At 46.6% G+C, this 11,067-nt stretch overlaps 1 protein-coding gene across 5 annotated transcripts in view; it reads left to right on the top strand.

Moving 5' to 3' along the window:
• The window catches only part of Zdhhc14 (zinc finger DHHC-type containing 14), a 252,573-nt gene that overhangs the window by 191,635 nt on the left and 49,871 nt on the right, over positions 1 to 11,067 (top strand). The gene's annotated exons all lie outside the window — the stretch shown is intronic.

Genomic DNA, 11,067 nt, shown 5'->3' with positions numbered 1-11,067 from the left:
CAGCCCTGGGTCCCTCCATTGCCTGAGAGCTGGCTGCACACATGAAGCATATGCTTTGGGCATCTCCCTCCCCCACTGCTCAGAGCTTCTTCTGGGGATGAGGGAGGCCTTGGATCTGAAGGAGGTAGAAACAGCCAACTTCCACATGGGGCTAGAGCTCAGATGGGGATGGGGTGGGCAGAGGGAAGATGTTATCTCAGAGGTCCCTGGTTGTGAATAATCCTGCTACTGACCCTATACCAGCTTCTGCAACTGACTTGGGTCCCAGACCCTAACGTTTGTGGCCAGGCTTCTTGTCCCTTTAGGCTGAGAGCTGGTCAGTGTGGCTATAGGCCATCTTCATCTTAGGCATAGCTCCTAAGAGAGAGGGTGACAGCAAAGACAAGGTAAAGATTGGCCACATTGCGGAAGACTGCAGTTCCCCAGTCCTGTAGCCTGCTTCCACAGAGGTGAAAGTGGAAAGTTGGCGCCCTTGTACCTGGAAGGAGATGGGTACCCTTGGGACAATGTCTCCATCAGTAACATATTATTGATTTCCAACTCTGTCCTTCAGTCTCAGAATTTGTAGTCTCGATTCTTCCTGAGAAAAATTAAACTTTACAAGGTAACTCCCACTGCACCAAGATACCTTATTAATCTTCAATTCACTTTATCCTAACTTTAATAATCTGCAGTTTGATACAAGAGCTATGTTTTCCCTGTCTGCATTTGTCTTGGTTCTTATTAACTTAAATTTCTGTTGGTTTTTGGTCCCCTATGGAGAAGCTTGGAATTTTCCTCTACCCTTCTTATGTAGTTGAGGCTGTACTTGGGAGCCAGGGCTATGGCATAGTGTGGCCAGGCACCAGATGCCACCAGTGTGACTTAGACAAGCTACTTAAATTGTGCCATGCTTTCCTCATGTTTGTAGTGTGATGGTTGAAAGATGACACAAACAGAAACACACAGAGCAGTTGGAATAGTGCCAGGCTATGAGCAAGTGTTAGCTACTGCTGTTGCTGTTGTTACTGCTGCTGTTACTGTTGTTGTTACTGCTGCTGTTACTCTTGATGTTACTGTTGTTACCACCACTGTTACTGTTGTTACTGCTGCTGTTACTGTTGTTACTGCCACTGTTACTGTTGTTGTTACTGTTTTTGTTACTGCTGCTGTTACAGTTATTGTTACTGTTGTTGTTACTGCTGCTGTTACTGTTGTTGTTACTGCTGCTGTTACTGTTGTTACTGCCACTGTTACTGTTGTTGTTGTTACTGTTGTTGTTACTGCTGCTATTACAGTTATTGTTACTGTTACTGCTACTGTTATAGCTGCATGTTTTTGAGTGACTTTCTCTAGGCAAGTCCTTGCTTGATATAACGCTGTCCTCTGCTATTAGGACATCAGAACTTTACCCTGTCCTCCATGCAGGGTTCATGGGGTCTCTATAAGGTCATGTGACTGACTTGGTATGATTTGGTACCCTTTGTAACAATGCCTAACTTGAGGACATTTGGAGCCAGACAGCATGGTGACTTCGGTGTCATTCAGGGAACAGCCTGTAGGGCTGATGAGCAGCCTTGAGAGCCATTTCTTGGGTTGTCATTTTGACCCTCGGGTCTGTTACAGGATGGAATAGTCTGTCACTTTAGCACTCCTATTAGTTTTCTTGTTCTCTCCTGTGTGCTTGTGGGGGGGGTGTTTTCCTAAGGTGTATTATGACAAATAAGAAATTGCTATCTACAAACCCAAAGGATCTACTTCCTTATCATTTGTGAAAAGTTTTTATTCATTTCTACACTTCCTCACTTTCACCAGTTTGTCTCAATCCTGTCTTCTGTCTCTGAGCTAGATCCACAATCGTGCTTAAGAAAAAATCCTTTCCCATCTCATAGTGAATTATGGTTTGAAAATTCCTGTTGGGGTCTTGCCATTTTCAGCAAATTCATATAGTCATTCCCAGGACGGTCCCACATCGCCCTTAGGTGTATGTATCTCTTTGAAAAGACTAATAAATTGGATGCAAGTCCCCTTGCCAAAATTATGTGTGAGCTTTTCCAGCTTGAGGCCTGTCTTCGCCATAGTAAAACCGTTGGAGGTAGAGTCCCCGCTGGTGGACTCTACCCTTTGTGAAAGCTAGAGTCACCAACATACAGCATACAGGAGGCAAGTGTGGTCCTTCTGAGGACTTGGTCACCACAGCAGCCTAGCAACCCACCTGCAAGCTTGTCAGTCTTCCATGACGGAAACACCAAAGGGAAAGGGAAAAGAGAGGAAGTGGCAAGATCTGGAATGGAAAAAGAAGCCCAGCCTAAGGGTACAAGCTGATGGGGCGTAAGGTTTGCTCCACAGTCCTGGGGCTAACCTTAACAAAGTCCCTCTGTGGAGGAGAGGTGAGGTGACTAACAAGAAGTTGGTTTAAAATAAAGCTGTTAATTGTAATGTACATACGTGTGCGCATGTGTGCGCGCACACACACACACACACACACACACACATGCTCGACACACACAGAGTCTTATCCAAGCCTACATAGCTTTGGATTTTTCCAGTTAGTTGTGCAACATTGGCCTTTGACGTGACTGACGAGCAGACCACAGAGCAGACCTCTTCATCTGGGAAACAGAATGGAAGACAGAAGTCTCCCACAGAGGAGTGTAATTGCAAGGTTGCTGCTAGTGGATTTTTAGCTAGAAGGTTTTTTTTTTTTCTCCCAAAACAGTTCTACTTTTTAAAACAAATAAAAAAAGACAGTGTGTGTTGGAAGCCCCGGTTAAAATGCAGGCTCCCCTTCCCTGGTAAGGAGTGCCTTTGGGTCATTCCTTCCTAGACACAGTGGATAATTGCCGTCTTGCATTAGGAGAGTAGGTTGAAAATGCAGATTTCCAGGTTAGCTCGGAAAATTCTTCTTCTTTGTTAAATACATTTTAAATGAGAGCCAATTGCATTCTTCCTGAGGACTGAAGGAGGTGTTTTTTAAAGACTGGACGCTGATGAAACCATAGAAAGAGCAGGCAGAACCTACTGACTCAGACCCAGGGCTGTGTCGTGCTCTAGTCACTCAAGAAGTTTTCTCAATATTCCCAACTGTTTTCAACCCTAAAAAACAAGGCGTGCCTAATAGAGCTTATAAATTTCGTCTAAGAATTGAGCGGGGTCGTGCCCACTGGAGTACCCTGCTCAGATGTCGCATAGACGACAAAGGGGTCAGTAAGTATCACCACCAACGCTCCCACCCCAAGTTAGTAGTGTTGCTCCCGGGTACCTTATTTAAACAAGATTTGGTGCCGAGGGTGGGGGCCCTCAGTCAGTGATGTGTTTGGCCCACAAGTGTGAGGACCTGTGTTCAGATCCCCAGCACCCATGTACAGAGACAGGTTCATGTCTCTAGCCCCAGTGGGGCTCACTGGCCAGCTGATCTAACTGAACTGGTGAACCCCAGGTTCAGTGAGTGAGCTTGTCTCAAAGCGTGAGGTAGTGAGTGGTTGAGGAACTGATGTTGACCTTTGAACACATCAATGCATCCATCCACCCACAAATTTCTATACACCACACACACACACACACACACACACACACACACACACACACGGTTCATCCTGGTAGGCATTGGCAGTGCCTTTCTATCCTAATAGGACCCTGATAGGTCCTAATAGGTCTTCAGGAATAGATGACATATTAATATCTTCTCTGTTTCTCTCACCTGGTTGCTGTTTAGCTGAGGGCCTGTCTTTCTGTCTGTCTCTTTCTCTGAACCTTCCTCCTTCGCTTACTAGCTCCCTGGGTGTCAGCATCAGTCACTCCTGTAAACTGGGAGAGAGTACTTGAGACTGTCTGTTCATCCAGGCAATCTTGGGTTGTTTTTTTTAACATGTGTTTGTGTCGGGGCCATCATGGGGTGCATGTGTGCCGTGGTATATGTGGGGAAGTCATAGGGCACCCTGCAGGAGTTGGTTCTCTGCCTCTGTCTGTGTCACAGGGATTGAAATCAGATCATCAGGCTTTGCGTCAAACACCTTTACCTACTGAACCATCTGGCGGCCCCACAAAACCTTTTTAAACCAGTATCCAGGGCCTGGATCCACCCTTGTTCCCTTCGGAGCTGTGTTCCCTCGGATCCTTAGGGTGGGGATGATAGGAGGGGCTAAGAAACAAAGCAAAGGCTCATGAGGTCCTCTCAAATTAGAGGTGGACAGCCTACATCCCCAAGCTCTCTCTACCTTGCCCTGACTGGCAACCCAAGTCTGTTCTTGCCTGGGCTGTATCCGTGTTAGAAGAGCAGCAGCTTTCACCATTGTTATTGCTGCCTTGTTCTCAGAATTGGTTTTTTAATTTTTATGTATTTTATGTGTATGGATGTTTTGCCTGAATGCTCACCTGTGTCCCCTTGTGTCCCTGGTACCAGCAAAGGCCAGAAGAGAGCATTGTATCCCCCAAAAGCGGAGTTAGAGTTTTGAACCATTGTGTGGGTACTGGGAGTCAATCCTTGTCCTCTGGATGAACAACCAGTGCACTTGGCCATGAGCCACCTCTCCAGCCCCAGAATTTGGTATTTTTAATACAACCTTAATTTTCAATAATGAGTGTTCCCTTGAAATCAATCACATGCCATGGACAAATTAATAAGGACATTTTCTAACCATGAAGATGAAGGTTTGTGAGGAAGCCTAGCTTTGCCTAGATGAAGGAATCTTAGCTACAAGCTAAGAATGACTTTTTGAAGATGCCTGGGTTCTTGACCCACTGTGTTCTGGGCTAAAGGACCTTCTCTGTACCCACAGTGCCACAACTGCAGGGGCTGAGAGGACAAAGGAGGTAGAGCACAAAGCCCTCGGGCTGTGCCAGGCCATGAGAACACCAGGCAGTGTGAGCCTCCTTCATGCAAGGCAAGCCCTGGTCCATTGTTTTCTGTTCCCCTTGTCATTTCTGGCCAGCCTGACAACAGTGCCCAGAAGCCCTCTGTGGGGACTTTGTCTCCTGTTGGTGCTGGTTTAGGTAGGGCTTTCCCACCCTCATTAAAGTCCTTTTGAAACCCACCAAGTTCCCTCCCCTTTCTTTCATGCCGCTCTCCTGTCCCACAATGTCCCCTCTTATTGCTCTTGTTGCTTGCTCTGTGGCATTAAGTCAGACTGTGGATGTCCTCATGTGTGGCGTATACTCTTGCTGTGTGCTAACTGCCACCGCCATTAGATCCCCAGGTGTCGCTTCACCGTTGTCCCCAAGGTTTAGCCTGGCAGAGACTTGGCTTGGCAGCTGCCTTTAAATACAGGCGAGTGTTCTGCAGGTACTCCTTAGATATCTGTTTGGGTCTAGTAAGGGAGCTAAAAATCCTGACAGAAATCGTGCAAAGGGGATGGAGGGAGATGACATTTGTTTCCTCCTTGGAACCCATGCACACGGGGCTTTACTTTGTGCCTCCATGTTTCCAGAATATCTCTGCATTTCACCAGCGTTTCCTGAACATGTATGTCTCAGGCACTGTGGCTCTCTAGAGTCAGAGAGTAAAAATCCGTCCCCAGAGACAGTAGTTAAAGCAGAGCATCCAGAACTGAAGGCAGAAAACTTTGTGTCTTCTCGTACTCACAGGTCAAAAAGTATCACTGAAAGTCGTCACCAAGTAACACTGCATAAAATATAGGAAGTAAACATTATTTGACATTTTAAGTATAGTCTGGTATAAACGTGACAGTAGTGAAAAATAACATACCCCTTCTATTTTTATAAGAAAGTCAAGGGTATTAATAAAAGATGATAAATATGTGGAATTTATTTCTGTGGGATGTACTTGTCATCCTCAACTGTTCATAAAGCATGAATAGAAATGAATCACACTAGGCTTCAAAGAAATCTCTAAATTTTTAAAAGCAGAAAATGTGCCAACCACATCATTTGATGACCCAGCCCCCACCAAATCAACCACAGAGATGCAGGTACAAGCAGCCAAACATAATGTTTTGAAGAAAGCTTTTCATCCACTCTTGCTACAATTGTAACATATGTAGAAAGTGACAATGGAAAAACACAAAAGGAAGCTGTACCACTCAGAACTGTAATTTTTAGTAATACAATACTTATTCCTCAAGAATTTCAAGCATGTATACAATGTATTTAGATTTTATTGACTTCCCTTTCTCCCCAGCTTCACATTTTCTTCTTTTATACCCCATTGATTCTATCAGTATTGCACATAGACACACGGCTGTGGGCTCATCCACTATAGCATTTTCAGACTACAAGGGGCCTCACCCCTGGAGAAGACTCCTCCCCCAGCTCATTACCTACTCATCCCAGGCTGGGGGCTCGTGTGGTGCTCCTGCATCACGCATGAAGGCTGACTGACCTGACACTGTGCAGGAACCAAAGCTATTGGGGATTCGTGGACACAACGGTCCTGTCGCGTCCCAAAGACACTGTTTCACAGCAGTTTCCCCAGCCCCTGGCTCTCACAATCTCTCCCACAAACACCCTTCCTGAACCTGACATTCACTATCCCCTGAACCTTGGGGATAGTGGTTGTGACACAGAAGTCCCGGTTATGCCTGAGCACTCCACAGCCTCTTATTCTGTACACTGTGGCCAGTTGTAACTCTGCATCAACCCACTTCAGCTGCACAGAGATGCCCCTCTCGTGCACCTGAGAGCTGCCCTGGTCCATGGGGGAGAGAGAGGTGAATTTCGGGGCAGTTTGATACTGTGTCCATTTAGCGAAACAATAGAGTTCATGTGTATGCGCGCGCGCACATACACACACACACACACACACACGCACACATAATATTTTTAAAAGGTGTATACCTTGCCAGCCCTGAAATCTCTTCTGAGGTATTTGTGGACCCAGCTGTGCCCTGTTGGGTTACAGCCATCAATATTTCACAACCCCCACACACTGTTGGTAGACTCAGGCAATACTAGGCTATGAAGTGGTGTGTACTTCCAAAATGAGCGTTTGCTTACATGCTTTAATTTGGAAAGCTTAATACGTATCAATATTTTTAAGAAAGAAAAAGAAAGAAAAGCCATGAAAAGAGCTTGACTGTTGGAATAAGCTGTGTTGTTTTCTAAAAGGTTGAAAGTGTTTGAAATGAAGGACTAAATGAAATGGAAAGACTCTGTTTTGAGGAGAGGATGAATGTTTATTTTAAAACCCTATTCCAGACCTGTGGGATGTGATTATTGTCTTTTCTTGATGGAGATGTGGAACAACTCCATAGAAACGGTTTGTAGTAAAATGAAGCCTCTGCTCTCGGACTGCCAAGCCATGTTGATGTGTGGCCATTTACCTCAGAGGTAGTTCTCTGTGAACTCTTTGTCCATCACACACATGCAATGGGATTTAAGACAATTAGCCCTGTTGTTGATTTCACTACCATCTTGCGGGATGAGCTAGCAAGTTGCATTTAGTTATGGCCTTGCATGGGACTGTCAGGGAAGCAGCAGATGCTGGCTTCTCCTGGAGTCTTTCGGCCCTCTTAAAGGCTGGTGCGCAAGTGTGATTCCCTGTCCTGCTGTCTCCACCTTCAGCCCCACGCTCACACGCGTTCTCACTCACTAATTGTCAGAGGGACCCACAAGAGCCCTTGATGCTTATGCTTGGGTCTTGCCAGGATAGCCTCTTTCAGAGTCCCGCCCTGTTTCCTGATGGGACAAGGGACAGACTACCTTCAAAACACACACTGAGGCATGAACACACCTTCCACCATAAATAAATAAACAAATGTAAAAGAAAAAAATTTTAACATGCCTTACCGTAATTCTTTTTCCCCTTCCTTCCTTTTCCCTTTCCACCCCAACACAAATGAGCAGCATACAGCTTCTTGAGGGTGGGTGCTGGTCCCGGTGCCTCCCTCAGTGTCTCCAGAGTGGGCAGAACTGGGTGTCAGTGACTTGGATTAAACCTTTATTCCAAGAGAGGGGAAATGAAGACCAGTACAGGACGTAGCTGCCCTCTGCCCTTTCCAAATAAATGGAGTCATCCTAGCCAGTGGCAGCGCTGTGGAGGTATCCCCTGGTCCCAGATGCTTTTGTGCCCTTCCCTTTATGCTACTCAGAAATACTGGAAAATACTGGCTGGGATGGCTCACACCTTTAATCCCAGCACTCGAGAGGCAGAGGCAGAAAGATCTCTGTGAGTTAAAGGACAGCCTGGTCTACAGAGTAAGTTCCAGGACAGTCAATGCTAAATAGAGAAACCCTGTCTCAAAAGAAAGATGGGGGGGGGGAGAGAGAGAGAGAGAGAGAGAGAGAGAGAGAGAGAGAGAGCGCAAAAGAGACTTCGTAAAAAAAAAAAAGGAGATTCACACTGTTGGGAAACTAAAGCCTTGCTGCAGGTAGTATCATCACAACTGAGAGCCATACTTGTTCCCAAGCCCCACACACTGTTGTAGTACGGGCTATCCCACTGTAAGTTGGCAGAGTAACTATAGTATTAGAACGTATTCTTGACTCTTAGCAGTTAAACTCACAACAGCATATAGCAGAGTGGTGTGCCATTTGTCATATGACAGAAGGAGCCACTTTTCCTTATGTTTGAAAAACTACTTCCTACCCTACCTGGTTTATGGGTTTACTTTTCGCTAAGGAATTGAAACCTGGTGCATTTTCCCCATCTGTAGTCATGCTAGCACCTTGCAGCAGGATTAAAAAAACCACTAGTGTGCGTGGTGCTGGATCACAGTACTAAGTGGGGGCGGTGAGTGCCTGCATGTTAGATCTTAATACTTTAATTCACATGTGTTCAGAACATTTATAGGTCACATCGCAGTGTCAGAGGGCTGGACACCATGGCTTTAAAGAAAGGCAAAGCTTGCCTATTTTCACCGTATCACAGCTGATGTCCTGGGTCTGTTGAATATAGCTTTCCATCCAGAACTTAGTCTGGAGCAGCTTACCACGGATGTGAGGACCCGGAAGCAGGGAGATGAACCTTGCCATGCTAGAGTGGAGTGTGATCCCTGCTAGTGCCTGTGACGTCAGCCGCACAAAGGGAGAAAACTGGATGGGAAGTAGTGGGAGAGAAGGAGGGGAGCGAAAGCAGACAGGGCGGTTGGAGGTGAGAGGTGAGGATAATGTGAGTTCAGACACCTAGAGAGCAGAGACCCGAGGAAAACCCGGAACAATAGCACCAGGAAGAGGAACCGTTGTGGGTAGCTGGGCTATGGCCCTCTCCATGTGAGGTGGAGGCTCTCCCGGAGCTGGTGAGGATGTGCTGTGCCTGAGGGGACACCCAGAGCTAGTGTCTCCCCATCACCAACATGGTAGCCTTGTCCTTTGCTCGGCCGTGCGGTTTGCACAAGCCTAGCATCATAAAGAAGGTATCACTAGGTATCCAGTGCCTGAGGCAGGCGTCTTAATTCTCTTAAATAAAAAGTGTCCTAGGTGTGACAGCAGAAGACCTCACCTTCCCCATGCCCGAGACTGGATCCTCATGGGGCTTTACAGAGACAGCTGCGGACACTCCCACAGATCCTTCCTTACCTGGCATCACTGTGGTGACCCCACCCACCCTTGCCCCATAGAGAGACACGCTGAATGAACCTCACGTGGGACCAGAGTGAGGATTCTGGGCCTTGAGTGGGAACAAACCGCCCCCCCCCATGAAATTTTAATGAGCTGTGTCTCTGAAGGTCTTGTTTTAAGTGGCTGTCACCCTGAGTCTCTGGGCAGCTTGTGGAGTCAGCAATGTAGGAAGGAGCTGAACAGCAAATGAGAAGAGGCAGAGCTGAGCTTGCCCACACTAGAAAGGTAGAGACACACACACACAGGCAGCTCTAATCTTAGACGAAAGAGCTCAAATTTTGTTGGGATACCAAGAGCAGAGCTGTCCCTTTGGGGATGTCTATTCTCAGAATGTCAGTTTGTTCCTTTACAACAAGAGACTATGATTTAAAAAGAGAGAGAGAGAGACCAGCGTTCTCCCTCATGCAGAGCCAGTGCTCCCTCTGTCCAAGGCCTAGCTATCTGGACAGCCATTGCATAATCAGAACACCAGTTAAAGTGTCTACTGGGAAATTCAGTCGTCCATGGAACCAAAATTGCTGACTATAGGGCATTCTAGATGTGTCTGTCATAGTTCTCGTGTAAGACTTGGACCCACGTGCACATGCACTGTTAAAACGTGCTGTCTTTTACATTTCTGTTTAGGAGTATGTGTGTGCCTGCATGTCTGTTAGCGCATCACATGCATGCAGACGCCCCCTGGAGGCCACAAGAGGGCGTTAGAGCGCCTGAAACTGGACCTTCAGGATGTTGTGAGATGCCCAATTAGTCCTCTGCAGGAGCAGCATCTCTTGTGGATGCTCCAAAATGGCTTCCTTAGAGGACACTAATGATTTAACGTGACACGATTACATTAAATTTTATCTTGTATGGTGTCTTCTGTGGTCAGTGCATTCATTTGTTTGTTTGTTCATTGAAGTGATTTTAGACCGGAGAACAAGACTGCCCATCTATTAGGGGAAAATGTTTTGAAAGTATGCATGGCACCAACGGAACTGCCTAAACCACACAATGGAGCTTTGGTTTATCCTACCTGGGGTTAATGTCCATGAGTGGTCCAGAGATGTTGTTTGTCATGCAAGGCTTGTGAGTACAGCTGGGTCTAAGCCAATAGAGGGGTGACCTCTGGCCAAGTGCTCGCCCGCTTTCTCTGGAATTGTCCAAATGCAGTCAGCTTTAAAAATACTTTTCTTCAACACCCAAAAAAAGCCACAGTAATTACTCCGCTGAGGTCTGTTTCTGCTGGCCAGACTCTCCTCCTTCCTCCTCTCCTCCCTCCTCCCCTCCCTCCTCCCCTCCTTCCCCTGCTGCTGCTCTGTCCTTTTTATTTATGTAGTCTGTGGCTGTATGTCTCTTTGGTATGTGTATTCAGCTGTATGCTCAAATCTGTCTTCCAAGCTCCAGACTTGGTAGATGTAACTGATACCAGACCATTCTGCTTGGGCAGACACAGGCACCCCACATCAGTCTTCCTGGGTAACAGCACTGAGTGTCAGTGTTGTTCATGCCTAAGAAGGCCCCAGTGGGTACCACCCTGGCCCCCCCAGGTCTTAGGCATTCGCTCACCAGTTAGACCCTAACTGCAACTGCATCTCT

Source organism: Microtus ochrogaster, linkage group LG9 (assembly GCF_000317375.1).
Source record: "Microtus ochrogaster isolate Prairie Vole_2 linkage group LG9, MicOch1.0, whole genome shotgun sequence".
NCBI classification, from domain to species: domain Eukaryota; kingdom Metazoa; phylum Chordata; class Mammalia; order Rodentia; family Cricetidae; genus Microtus; species Microtus ochrogaster.
Note: the sequence above shows the minus strand (reverse complement) of the source record. Positions and strands in the feature narration are given on the sequence as shown.